This window comes from Schistocerca nitens, chromosome 4 (assembly GCF_023898315.1).
Source record: "Schistocerca nitens isolate TAMUIC-IGC-003100 chromosome 4, iqSchNite1.1, whole genome shotgun sequence".
In the NCBI taxonomy this organism is placed as follows: Eukaryota; Metazoa; Arthropoda; class Insecta; order Orthoptera; family Acrididae; genus Schistocerca; species Schistocerca nitens.
Genome location: NC_064617.1, coordinates 882597929 through 882611976, shown reverse-complemented (window position 1 = coordinate 882611976; position 14048 = coordinate 882597929). Strand labels below are relative to the sequence as shown.

Genomic DNA, 14048 nt, shown 5'->3' with positions numbered 1-14048 from the left:
AAGAATTTATCTGAAAGAAGATGCTGGAACAAAGAGAAATTTTCCAACTCCACATGTCATGGAATTTGCAGCAAGGGCTGGCTGGTGCTTGAGGATGAAGAGGAAGGTGAAGCTTATAGTATGACATGGCATGATGTTAGCTCAGTGACTTCCTGCTGCATTTGGCAAAAAACTATTTACATGTCAGCATCGTGTAATCAGTCAGAGTAAGCAGCATGTCTGTTTGATAGACCATGTGGGCAGTACCGATCACATGTCTGTTTATTTTGATATGCTGTCAAATTTTGCTGTTGACATGAAGAGCATTAAAAGTAATACATTTGTTTGCATGGCCATCTTCCGCAGCAGCTGTTAACATTGTTAGTATAGGTTATCCATCTTGAGCTGACTGCAGTCTGATTAAAAAGAATTACAGCAGATGTGTTCCGCTTTTATTTACAAAGCATCTTCAATGATTATTGGTGTTTCTTTACACAACCTGCCCCCCCCCCCCCCCTCCCCTTTCTAGCAGTGGTTGGTGTCGACAGGCTTCATTTCAAATCTGTATGTGGCAGTTTTTAGCATTCTGCAGTATTTTCTGTGCTGCACTATTTACAATTGATTTTCTTAAACTGTTTCTCATTCTGCACTGCACTGCACTGCACTGCATTAGATGCCAAGAAAAGGGTTGGATGACAAATGACCTGACTCTAGATTGGTTGAAAGTTGTTTGAAACAGAATACCAGGCTCTTTGTCTAACAGAAGAAAAATGTTGATGCTGGTTCTTTTCAGGGGACACTTCATACTTCAATTGCCAAGTTAAGGATCTGATATCAAAGAACCATACAGACCAGGTAGTAATTCCTGGTAACAGGAGTTCAAAACTTCAAGTAATTAAGGAACAGAGGAAGTGATAGTCACCATTGTCTTCATTCCAAATAAATGGGATTCTTGACTGGTTAGGGTCACATTGAGACTTTCTTGCTATCTTTTCATTGGTTGACCCAGTGATCTTACACAGTTGGGATAGTAGTGTAGTGTAGTATGGATTTTGGGATCCTCTTTCAGCTCATTCATTGTAGGTATTTTCTCTAGTCGTGCTTATAGTTCTGAATATAATGTGTGATGGGTTTCATTTTAAATTCTGTCAACACATCTTCATTACTTTTGTGATGCATTTGGTGTAACAAGACGTTTGTCTCAAGAATTTCATTTCACGGTCTTTTCGCATCTCTTGCCATTATTGTCTGGGCTTCACTGCCATAACACAGTACAGGTCTTGCTAAAGTTTTAAAGGCTTATTCAGGTGTGGTGCTGGACTAGGGAGGGTTTCATTACAATATTAATGACTCCCATTGTTTTCATATACCTGTTGGCATTTTCAGCTAGGTCAGATTCTTCCAGAAAGGATGGTTCACAGCCATCACTGCTTGGTCAGGTGAAGATAATAATTAATGTAAAACATTTCTTTTTATTTTATTTCTCTTCTTATTATCAAAATGTGGACAATCAGTAAATGGCATAAATTTAGAATATGTATAATGTTAACTTTTTAGGCAAGTGTTTTAGATCAATAAAACAGTTTTTAATTTTGATTAATCTAAAAATGAAAGTTTTTCAAGAAGCCACTTTTTTTTTTTTTTTTTTTTAAAAAAAAAAGGTGTCATCTTGCAGTTGGTACTGATATTATGTATGATGATTAGAGCTAGGAATTTTGGGTGCAAAATTTAGGTTAAAAAGGGGCAAATATCCTATCATAATATGACACACAATTCTCACTTGTTGTTATGTATTAAAAACTTGCAGTGAAAGGTCCCTGAGCACATTATTACAATCACATGTCCAGAAAACTGTTAAAACAGAAAAATTTAACATTTCAGTGCTATTTTCAGTGAGGCTGGATCTCTGGTCATGAAGTAAATACTTATATGTAGAAAAAGATCGTTCAACATAAACAACTACAAGAGATGCATATTTTGTTTGCAGTGATAATTGAAATCCCTGTTTCTTGCAATGTATTCAACATCAGGGTTTTGCTAAGCTCTGGTCTAGTACTCGCTTTGCAGTACCCTACAGTGTTTCCCCCACATCCAGAATAGCCCATTGTTCTTTCTAAGGACACAGTTTCTCCACTTTTGTAATGACAGTTGTTAGGGAAAAGTAGCCACACACAGTAAAAATTTCATCATCCAACTCCTTTTTTCCAGCTAGTTCTTTGGCATTTTTCACAGCTGAGAAATCATGCGGTGTAATATCTAACAAATCACATACAGCAGTAAAATGGTTACAAATAAACACTGCAGCCTTTACTCAAGTACCCCATTTAATAAGAATTGGAGAAGTTGGAAGAGGAAGCCCCGGTAATTTCAGCATGCTTTTGTATTGCAGCAGGAGCATTTTCTAGCAATTTTTTAGTGCAAGAGGGAAATGTGTTTTCATGTGAATATTCATCTTTTAGTGCTTCAGACTCAATGCAATGCAGGTCACATGCTTTGATTACAGTACATAGGTTACAGGTTGGCTGACGCCAATAACATATAAGATGCTTGGCCAATAAGTACTAGCCACGCTCGATCATATTCTATTCTTTCAGGCCACAATACAGTTAAGGCATCATTGTAACTGTGCTTCACACTGGCATTGTTTGTTTTATTCATAAAGGACATTTTCAGCAGCATGGGTTCCCATTTAGGGATGCTAGTAAAATGTTTAGTAAGTGTGTTTCGCCTATCACTGGTTTCATGTAGTGGAAACCATACTGCATTTTCAGCTGTTACTTGCCTGATCTGTTGTAAATACTGAAGATGTGACTTTTCTAAGATGCTGTGATCTTAAAGTGACTTTCTGGTATATAAAGACAAAGGATATTCTGAAATGTCGACTATGTAATACTAAAAAAATGTGGATGCGTATAGTAAAACAATCACTCACCATGTTCATATTTACATCCCCATTAGTACAGTATTGGGAGCCTAAGATCCTAGTGGTGAACTGAGGAACTACGTAGAACCAAGCTTTGTAGATGGAAAAACTCTGTTTCCTGACCTTCATAGTAACATTCATTTTTTAGGAATAAAATGTGGCACAAGATACTTAAAAAGTATTAAACAAGTCAGAAAAGGTGCAACCAAAACAGTTAGGGGCGTTCATTTAATGTTTTCTCTGCAAGATAAGCTAATTTGTGCATTTAAACAGACTCTTTGCCTTTAAATATGTCTGCTTGTGTCTGTATATGTGTGGATGGATACGTGTGTGTGTGTGTGTGTGTGTGTGTGTGTGTGTGTGCGTGCGAGTGTATACCCGTCCTTTTTTCCCCCTAAGGTAAGTCTTTCCGCTCCCGGGATTGGAATGACTCCTTACCCTCTCCATTATAACCCACATCCTTTCGTCCTTCCTTCTCCTTCCCTCTTTCCTGATGAGGCAACAGTTTGTTGCGAAAGCTTGAATTTTGTGTGTATGTTTGTGTTTGTTTGTGTGTCTATCGACGTGCCAGCACTTTCGTTTGGTAAGTCACATCATCGTTGTTATATATATACTAAAAACACAGACGATGTGCCTTACCGAACGAAAGTGCTGGCAGGTTGATAGACGCACAAACATACACACAAAATTCAAGCTTTCGCAACAAACTGTTGCCTCATCAGGATAGAGGGAAGGAGAGGGAAAGACGAAAGGATGTGGGTTTTAAGGGAGAGGGTAAGGAGTCATTCCAATCCCGGGAGCGGAAAGACTTACCTTAGGGGGAAAAAAGGTCGGGTATACGCACGCGCGCGTGCACACACACACACACACACACACACACACACACACACACACACACACACATATCCCTCTTTTGTCTGTATATGTGTCTGTATATGTTTTGGCGGCAACACAACCACCTAACCTTTGTGCACATCGTTGTCTACCAACCCAAGTCCAACATGGCCCAGCTGTAACCAACACCTTTTCGTCTTTTTCACACCAGATCTCCAGTTACTTTCCAGTTCACCTTTATCTCTCCCCATATATTTTTATTTTCATTTTCATTTCAGCCTCATGTTACACTTTCCACCTTCTAATACCATGTCACCCTCACAACACCCCCACAACGACCCCATTAAGTTTTATTTATATTCCCTCCGCAAACATGCCTTCACCCTAGCCAGATTACGCTCCCATATTCTATTTTCTCAGGCTTGTCTGACATTTGGCATTACCCCCAAAGGGCTCACACTTTAAAATTCCCATCTCTGGCTGCAACCCTTCTTTCCATCAGTCCCTATACCAATTCCAAACTGAACAATCCATTGCCCTCACCCACCTAATCCTTCACCTACACATCAACTCAGCCAATGAACACACCCGTCAACTCCTATCCTTAATAAAAGTCCTTAATCTTTCCTCTCCCACATCCACACCGGCTGTTCAGAGCATCCTCCTACAGGCCAACCGCAAATTAGAACAGCATGCCACCCTCCACCTCAAAAAACTATCCAATCTCCTGGTTTCCCACCTCCGGAAAGGCAACTCATTCACCCTTCACAACCTTTCCAGCAAACCTCAAACTCCTCTCATTGCACACCACCCCAGTCTCTCCCATCTACTCAATCTCCCACTTCCAGCTCCACTCCCTCCAAAACCTCAAAATTCCAATCAACACAACCTGGAACCAAAACACCCTAATTCAGTAGTTAACCTTTCCTCCAAACCTCTCTCCCAATCCGAAACCTCTGTCCTATCCAAAGGCCTCACCTACAGCCCCACTCCCAGATTCAACCAAACAGCCCTCGTCAAAGATTTACTGTCCTACACTCGTACTCTCTGCTGGAAATGTCACTTTGCCACGAAAAAAATGATCCTAATCCTACTCCTAATGATCCAACTCCCCAAGACACCATCCAAATTGAACCCTGCCTGGAACAGTTCCGTCCTCCGTCGCAGCGGGACCCACCTCCTCTTCCTCAAAATCACCCTCTCCAATCCCTCCAGGAATATCTGACTTCCAGCCTTGCATCTCAATCCTTCTTAAAAAACCTTAATCCTACTCCCAACATCACCACTGCTGAAGCCCAGGCTATCCGTGATCTGAGGGCTGACCGATCCGTCGTCATTCTTCCGGCGGACAAGGGTTCCACGACCATGGTACTTGATCGTCAGGAGTATGTGGCTGAGGGACTGCGTCAGCTTTCAGACAACACCACATACAAAGTTTGCCAAGGTAACCCCATTCCCGATGTCCAGGCGGAGCTTCAAGGAATCCTCAGAACCTTAGGCCCCCTGCAAAACCTTTCACCTGACTCCATCAACCTCCTGACCCCACCGACACCCCGCACCCCTACCTTCTACCTTCTTCCTAAAATTCACAAACCCAATCAACCCGGCTGCCCCATTGTAGCTGGTTACCAAGCCCCCACAGAACGGATCTCTGCCTATGTAGATCAACACCTTCAACCCATTACATGCAGTCTCCCATCCTTCATCAAAGACACCAACCACTTTCTCGAACGCCTGGAATCCTTACCCAATCTGTTACCCCCGGAAACCATCCTTGTAACCATTGATGCCACTTCCTTATACACAAATATCCCGCACGTCCAGGGCCTCGCTGCGATGGAGCACTTCCTTTCACGCCGATCACCTGCCACCCTACCTAAAACCTCTTTCCTCATCACCTTAGCCAGCTTCATCCTGACCCACAACTTCTTCACTTTCGAAGGCCAGACATACCAACAATTAAAGGGAACAGCCATGGGTACCAGGATGGCCCCCTCGTACGCCAACCTATTCATGGGTCGCTTAGAGGAAGCCTTCTTGGTTACCCAGGCCTGCCAACCCAAAGTTTGGTACAGATTTATTGATGACATCTTCATGATCTGGACTCACAGTGAAGAACTACTTCAGAATTTCCTCTCCAACCTCAACTCCTTTGGTTCCTCAGATTCACCTGGTCCTACTCCAAATCCCATGCCACTTTCCTTGACGTTGACCTCCACCTGTCCAATGGCCAGCTTCACACGTCCGTCCACATCAAACCCACCAACAAGCAACAGTACCTGCATTATGACAGCTGCCACCCATTCCACATCAAACGGTCCCTTCCCTACAGCCTAGGTCTTCGTGGCAAACGAATCTGCTCCAGTCCGGAATCCCTGAACCATTACACCAACAACCTGACAACAGCTTTCGCATCCTGTAACTACCCTCCCGATCTGGTACAGAAGCAAATAACCAGAGCCACTTCCTCATCCCCTCAAACCCAGAACCTCCCACAGAAGAACCACAATAGTGCCTCACTTGTGACAGGATATTTTCCGGGACTGGACCAGACTCTGAATGTGGCTCTCCAGCAGGGATACGACTTCCTCAAATCCTGCCTATGAAATCCCCAAACCACCTTCCCTACCCTCTGGCTCCTACCCTTGTAACCGCCCCCGGTGTAAAACCTGTCCCATGCACCCTCCCACCACCACCTACTCCAGTCCTGTAACCCGGAAGGTGTACACGATCAAAGGCAGAGCCACATGTGAAAGCACCCACGTGATTTACCAACTGACCTGCCTACACTGTGATGCATTCTATGTGGGAATGACCAGCAACAAACTGTCCATTCGCATGAATGGACACAGGCAGACAGTGTTTGTTGGTAATGAGGATCACCCTGTGGCTAAACATGCCTTGGTGCATGGCCAGCACATCTTGGCACAGTGTTACACTGTCCGGGTTATCTGGATACTGCCCACTAACACCAACCTATCCGAACTCCGGAGATGGGAACTTGCTCTTCAATATATCCTCTCTTCCCGTCACCTGTCATTCAACAACATCTTTGCCTCTGCACTTCCGCCTCGACTGACATCTCTGCCCAAACTCTTTGCCTTTACAAATGTCTGCTTGTGTCTGTGTATGTGCGGATGGATATGTGTGTGTGCGCGCGAGTGTATACCTGTCCTTTTTTCCCCCTAAGGTAAGTCTTTCCGCTCCCGGGATTGGGATGACTCCTTACCCTCTCCCTTAAAAACCACATCCTTTCGTCTTTCCCTCTCCTTCCCTCTTTCCTGATGAGGCAACAGTTTGTTGCGAAAGCTTGAATTTTGTGTGTATGTTTGTGTTTGTTTGTGTGTCTATCGACCTGCCAGCGCTTTCGTTTGGTAAGTCACATCATCTTTGTTTTTAGATATATTTTTCCGACGTGGTATGTTTCCCCATACAAAGATGATGTGACTTACCAAATGAAAGTGCTGGCAGGTCGACAGACACACAAACATACACACAGAATTCAAGCTTTCGCAACAAACTGTTGCCTCATCAGGAAAGAGGGAAGGAGAGGGAAAGACGAAAGGATGTGGGTTTTAAGGGAGAGGGTAAGGAGTCATTCCAATCCCGGGAGCGGAAAGACTTACCTTAGGGGGAAAAAAGGACGGGTTCCCCCTAAGGTAAGTCTTTCCGCTCCCGGGATTGGAATGACTCCTTACCCTCTCCCTTAAAACCCACATCCTTTTGTCTTTCCCTCTCCTTTCCTCTTTCCTGATGAGGCAACAGTTTGTTGCGAAAGTTTGAATTTTGTGTGTATGTTTGTGTTTGTTTGTGTGTCTGTCGACCTGCCAGCACTTTCATTTGGTAAGTCACATCATCTTTGTTTTTAGATATATAGGTGAGGTTTTATCTTTAATCTGTAAATTATTTACAATCTACCAGGACTGTCCATTATCATAATTACTTGTGTTTGGTATTTTTAAAGTTCACTGGTACAACACGAATTCCCCCATATCAGTACCCTGTGCAGGTGGTGAGGAACCAGAAGAGAGCAAAATCTGCCATCTTCACATACTCATTAGTGGCTGCACCTGCCAGTTTCCACACAAGACAGCACACTTGTACTATTGGCTTGCAGACACTAGTTGTATGTTACCACCAGTATTTGCATTTTAAATAGAATGCCTACATATTAAAATGCCAAAATGGAAACAGCTGTGACAAGGAGTGGTGGTGAAGATTTAAAGACAAAGCTGAATGTTTAATTTCCACAATTTCTCATCCTTCAGGAAACAGGAAACATTAAGGGTTGTGCACTGCTTGTTGACCGCTCACAGCAACCTCTGTCTTCTCAGACAGTGCATTTAGATTGACTTTTCGTACTCTTAAAACACGTTTACTTCTTGCCTTTTCTTTCTTGTTACATTATCACAGGTTCCTCCTTTTGGTATGAGAGAAGATTTACATAGTTGGAAATGGTTGCAGCGGAGATAAGAGGAGGGAGATGGAAGAGGATAAGACCTGAAATTACGAGAAAAAGGAGTAAATGAAGGAAATGGTGTCAAGGTCAAAGGTTTACATTAGTAAGCACTGTGGTTCAAGGGAGGAGCAGTGAGAGTCCATACATGTGTTTTGTAAACAAGTTAAGCCACCACCAAATTCTTCCAATCACCCAAAGTTTACAGTTTGCTTCTCCATTATAAAATCAATATGGTTTATCCATAATATATTATTTTGAACAGATAGATTAAGATTCATTATCACTGTCATTTATCAGTTATATTGTTCTCAGAGTTGGTTTGTGGTTTTTAAAAAATGTTGAAAGTCTGGTTATTCAAAGAACTTCTGCACAATTTATGATGATGAGCTTGGCTTGAGCATTAACAAATCATGGAAGGCTATGAGAGTAGCACATTACATCAACTTAAGACATTTTTCACCCGTTCCCCAGCTTGTGGGCAATGTACAGCCATTAACTTTGAGCGCCGCTTGTTAACATCAATAGGGGGTGGCCAACACTGTCACTGTTTAGCCCAACAACACAACATATTAATGTTACTACCAAAGCCTTATGTTAGTGAGACGTTAGCAGTGAGGCATTAGCAACTACTTTAATAAAAGATGTACAAAGGTTAGATCTGTTGGTCGAAATCCTGAAGGATAACAACATTGCTAAAAACACACTGATTTTAAAATACCTTTTAATTATTTTTGGAGATGCTCAATGTATGTGGCTTCTCATTAAATAACTGAACAGTGCCTATCACCAGTGCAAATTTTGGTATTACTTTGTGCAGACATAGCATTATACGCAGCAGCATGCGCTAAATTACAACTTACAAGTCACAGTACATGAAAATAACATTAGCAGCATACATGCTGCCTGTAGCATTACTGGCTCCAGACAAAAAGACCACAAGCTATGGCCCTGACCACCCTTTGTAATTTTCATAACAATTTCATGTAATAACTTATGATAAAACATATGAAAATCTTTGCAGTCATTTTCCAATCTCCTAAACTCATTTAATCCTCTTTTAACAATTTTAAACAAATCTCAGACACACTAAGTGCCACATGTGGTGCTCTAGTCAAGACACTAACTTGACCTGTTTCATAAATCACAACTACAATTCAATGCATGTTGAAAGTTATTGGAATATTAAGGAAAGAAACTCGTGGTGATAAAATCATTTGGGTGTCTGTGGAGGAGTTCGTAGTTATGGCTCTATTTACATAAATAAACTAAATTGTCTATTAAATTGTTATAATTGTTTCATTAGAAGACAAATCTGTTGATTATATTGCAGGCATTACCTTTCATCTGGTGCATCACAAGTGTGACTTTCGTGATGAACTTGGTTGTTGCAATTTACCATAAAAATAATGGCAATAACTTTTTAACTATTAAAGCTTCAAACATGGATTTATGTTCAGTGAGCTTGCCCCACTGCCATAGTACCAAAGCTGTCATTGGTTTTTCTGTAGCATGCTTGTAATGAGTTTTAATGTATTTTCATTGAAATCATATTAGTGACAACATTTTGAGTCGCAGGTTCCTCCGTACTAGCTCGTCCCGCGACCTTGTCACCGGAAAACACCCATCTTCCTGCCTGGAAAAACCCCAATGACCCTGGGCCTCGTGGATTGCTAGCCACCTTTACTTCCGCTCAGCTTGGCTGTCACAGCTGTCTGACATCTGGTCACCCCCATCAGACAATCACACTGGCCCACAGCCAGCCTGTCAGACTCACTCCATCCTGCAGCAGTCAAACCAGCAGCAGTCAAACCAGCAGCTTGTAATGCCACAAATTGAAGATCCCAGATATGTCTTTAAGAAGGTTCCAAGCAGAAAAGTAAGTTAGGATACAAAGATGACTATAGTAAACTGTCTCTCCCTCCCTCCACAAGCATAAGTGTTGTTGTGTATTTTAAATGCTCTGGAGGGATAAAAATAACTGTATATACAATGGACGGACATTTCTGACCATGTATGGATAAATCAGCAGGTACATTGACATAGTGACTATAACATAGAGCTCATCCAAAAAGACTGCAACTGAAGGGTTTCAAATTGTTGATACATATAAAACTAGTGTAAAAAGTAGAATATTTTTGTTGAAGTTGGAGCAAAGGAAGATTTTATTAATGGCAGAGATACACGCATTGTGATAAGACAGTATTTGTAGCAGGCAGTATTGGAGAAAAACTTGGAAAAAAACACAGTACATACTACTCAAATAGGATTCTGAAGATAATACAGCCAGAGGAGATGTCATGGTTTTCACGAAGTAATGGCAAGAGCAGAATTACCTTAGGATGTTCAGTATTAATACTGGAGAGCATTGCAAGGTTGAAATGAAAATTGTGTTTTCGTTTTAATATTTTTTGTTTTACCTTAGCATTGCATGTTTCTTTTTAGTAGTATTGTAGTCCATTTTTGTTTGTCATATCTATCCCAAATGAGTGGTGGATTTTAATATATGTGTACTTGAATTACAAACAAATGAGGTGAAGAAGTGAAAGAACAGTCTACAACTTAATTGAAGATGAAATAAATCTGTTATACATGAGCCATCCAGTTTTTATTTTACCTCTATAATGTAGTTCTAATCTTTATAAAATGTTGTCCTGACTTACTGCATTTTTTCTGTTTACAGGCACTCTATCTTGAATCTGAAAATGGATGGCCATTGTGCTATAAAATGAGTTTTCTTAACTCAGTTAAATGTCTGTGATTATAATTTAAGTAAAAACTACAATGAACTATTCTCCCTGTGTACTTAGTTAATTGTGGCTCTATTATTATCAAGTTAGGTAGTGTCTGTAATGATTGTTTCATATATTTGTTGCACTGATTTTTATGGAGTATGAACTTCATAGTGTTCTGGGCTTTAAGTACACACTGAGGTGCTGTTAAGAAGAGTGGACACACTCCATATGATGAAGTGGGGCTTTGTGTGTGTGTGTGTGTGTGTGTGTGTGTGTGTGTGTGTGGAGAGAGAGAGAGAGAGAGAGAGAGAGAGAGAGAGAGAGAGAGAGAATGAGAATGCATAACGGTGACTTGAAAGAACACTTGTATGCAGGATCTCATGTGTGGAATGTCGAAAGTATTAGTACTGAAAGGCAGATGACTTTTTTATCTTATTCATTTCCTTTCATTGGGTTATGAGTGGCAGTGCTGTTGTTTGTCTGCACAAATAATTCCTGTCATATGTATAAAACCTTTTGAACATTTATAAAATAAAAGTAATGGAGTGGCAGAGTGCTGAAGGTGTAAGATTAATAACTGTTTTTAAGTATGAAGCTGTTAATCAATAATTTGACGAGTGTGTAGATTCTAGAATGAAACATTTTTGTAATAGTTCCCATCAGTTGGGTACGTTTTAGTGATTGTTAAAAGTACTGTGCAGGTGTTAGTACCATACAGCTCACAACTGTAAGATTGTAGTGACAACCAGGGATTTGTGGGTCCTGCAAAAATTGTCAGTGGTGTGTTGCTGTTGTGGCAATACAATATGATTTTTTGTTGCTTTTATCAAAGTGTTTTATGGCCTGCATTTAGTGTTGCTCTAATGCCAGGTACAACTGAAACAAATGCTGAAATGGAGATGCTGTTTGTGCAAATTGTAGAATTCATTCCAAATCAGAAAGAACTGGGAGAGGTATTTGGCATTGTAAAAGGCTGAGCTGACATACCACTGACTACTAACAACAAAGGACTATGTTGAACCATAAAATGTTTTGTGTACGATCAGTTGGAGCATTGAGATATCTCACTCTTCATTTTTGCAGTGCAGAATGTAACAATTCTGAGTAAGCAGCAAAAAAATTCGGTTTTCTTTAAGAGTACTGGCTTTCCACAAACATTTCATAGGAGGATAATTTTGATGTCTTCCTGCGGGTTATATCATTTTTAATATTTCCTATTGCACATCCTCTACTGCAAGACTTCTCGTTCACCTTCAGTTACTTTTATTTCATAATAGTGGTTGTGTGATGTGTACCACTGTTCTGCTTAAGAAGAAAGGATCCAACACTGGACATAAAATGTGTAATTAAGGTAGCTGGAATACTTGCCATATGTAATTAGTAGTAGACAGCTTTTCATTGATGACATTATAAAAACTAATAACTTTTAATTGTATTGTTGTGTTCCTTTCAAGTATTGGTTCTTTCAGGCCGGAAACAACTGCAGTGCAATTCAGACAAGCTATGTGAAACAGTGGTCAGGTACACATTATTTTTAATTTTTATATGTGTAAATATGAAATGCTTTGTTCATCAAGAGTGCTGTATGAAAGTTCCTTTATCAGTACAGAAGAATATGTTACGTTATTGTCAGAGAATTGTTTATTTTATAGGTTACAGTCTGTTAAAGGTATCTTTTAACTCTTTGTGGTCCAGTGTCATGTGTAGACCAATATGATAAATGGTGAGTTTTGAAGCTGGACTACAAAGGGTTATGCATCCTGTTAAAGTAGAGAAAATATTTTTTATTCTGATAAGTATATTTGCCTGTATGCCCTGTTGAAATTTTTTGTGACTTACTACTGTACAGTGTGCTTGATCTTTCATTTTTATTACTTGTAGCAAGCCAGTCAAGATATTTGTATTTCTTATTGACAATAAATTCCTAATGTACTTGTTCAGGTTTCTTTGTAATTCTCCATATAAATTACTATTACTACTACTACTTCCTATCGTGTGTTCTGTTTCTTGTAACACTAACATTGAGGTGCAGACAGGCACAACGAAACAACTGTGGAAAGAGAGAGAGAGAGAGAGAGAGAGAGAGAGAGAGAGAGAGAGAGAGAGAGAGAGAGAGAGGGAGGGAGAGGGGGGGGGGTCAGGGGTGGCAATCTGGCCTCAGTGGTCAGACACAGTGCTCCTGCGTGTGTGTTTTCTATTTCCGGAGGAGACCTTTTCGTTGATAGTTTAAACGTATAGCAGTCTTTTTATTCTTGTCTGTGACTCCACTTCTTCTGTGTAGTGATATGAGTAGTAATCTAGCCTTTTCATAATACCGTTATTCCATCCTGGATTTACCTACTTTATTATTTTAAAGTTCATTTCCAGAGATCATGTGTACCCATTATGAGACAGAAATAAATCAGTCTTTTATTGTTTTGGCATTTAGTTCCCAACTGTTTTAACATGAGGCACCTGTGACTGTTGTAAGGATTTAATTCTCAATTTCATATTTGACTGTTACTCTTTAGCTCTAAGAATGGTGTGTACTTCCGTACTATTTCAGAGCTGCTTGTGGTAGTAATACCTCAAAGTGTTTATTTTACTGATTCTGTGCTTACCACTTTGGAGAATTCTCATAAAAATATGGGAGCAGCTGACCTGCCTGTAATTTTATGAGCACATTGTCTTGATGTTATCCTTCATTCTTGTACGTGCTCTTAAGTCTTCTGCACAGGTGACCTCAGTTGATCAGTCACTAGATGGGGTGGTCCTGCTGAAGTGGCATATTTTTCTTTGTCTCTGTTTGCAGTGGCCTGTTTTTTGCCATTTGCATGCTTAATTGTGTCAACATGGCAAATGAAGTTTGACCAGTGTCAGAATTGCTCATACGTATCTCACGATTTTTATGATACAGTAGAGTCTAGATTATCCGACCTAAAGCGGCCATGGCAAGGTCGGATAAGCGGGAAGGGTGGATAACACAGTAAATAATACAAAAAACGCTAAAATTAAACTACAGTAGGCCAAATGAGTTAAACATTTAATACAATAAAAATCAAATTATACTGAATAGATATTTACTGTGTGAAGAAGTTAGTAATTGTCTTTTGTTTGCCTGCTGTTTGCCATTTTTTTGCCG

The 14048-nt window shown here is 40.4% G+C and overlaps 1 protein-coding gene across 1 annotated transcript in view; it reads left to right on the top strand.

Moving 5' to 3' along the window:
- The window catches only part of LOC126253402 (late secretory pathway protein AVL9 homolog), a 125890-nt gene extending 113025 nt beyond the window's left edge, over window positions 1-12865 (top strand). The window contains exon 11 of the mRNA XM_049954702.1: window positions 10876-12865. The gene's annotated coding sequence lies outside the window, so the exon portion shown is untranslated. The remainder of the gene's footprint in view (window positions 1-10875) is intronic.
- Window positions 12866-14048: the final 1183 nt, after the last annotated feature.